Below are 259 nucleotides of genomic sequence, written 5' to 3'. Positions count from 1 at the left end.
CTGGAATGAACATAATCTTAAATGCCTTGGAGTACCCTCGTTCGCAATAAACGTAGTGAATTGTATTATACTGTTTGTTAGGTAACTAAATTCGATATTTTCAGTTCCAAACATCAAACATACAAGGCTTTCCACGGCGTGGGACACGAAGGCTAATAACTACTTTAAATATATAGACAGGTCATTTTGTTGCATGGATTTATAAATACATTATTTTATTTTTAGAAATAAGTAATACTCTATTATTCAAAGACAAAGG

This window comes from Hyposmocoma kahamanoa, unplaced genomic scaffold (assembly GCF_003589595.1).
Source record: "Hyposmocoma kahamanoa isolate Upper Pololo Valley unplaced genomic scaffold, ASM358959v1 262, whole genome shotgun sequence".
In the NCBI taxonomy this organism is placed as follows: Eukaryota; Metazoa; Arthropoda; class Insecta; order Lepidoptera; family Cosmopterigidae; genus Hyposmocoma; species Hyposmocoma kahamanoa.
The sequence above is the reverse complement of the archived record's forward strand: the minus strand, read 5'-3'. Positions refer to the sequence as shown.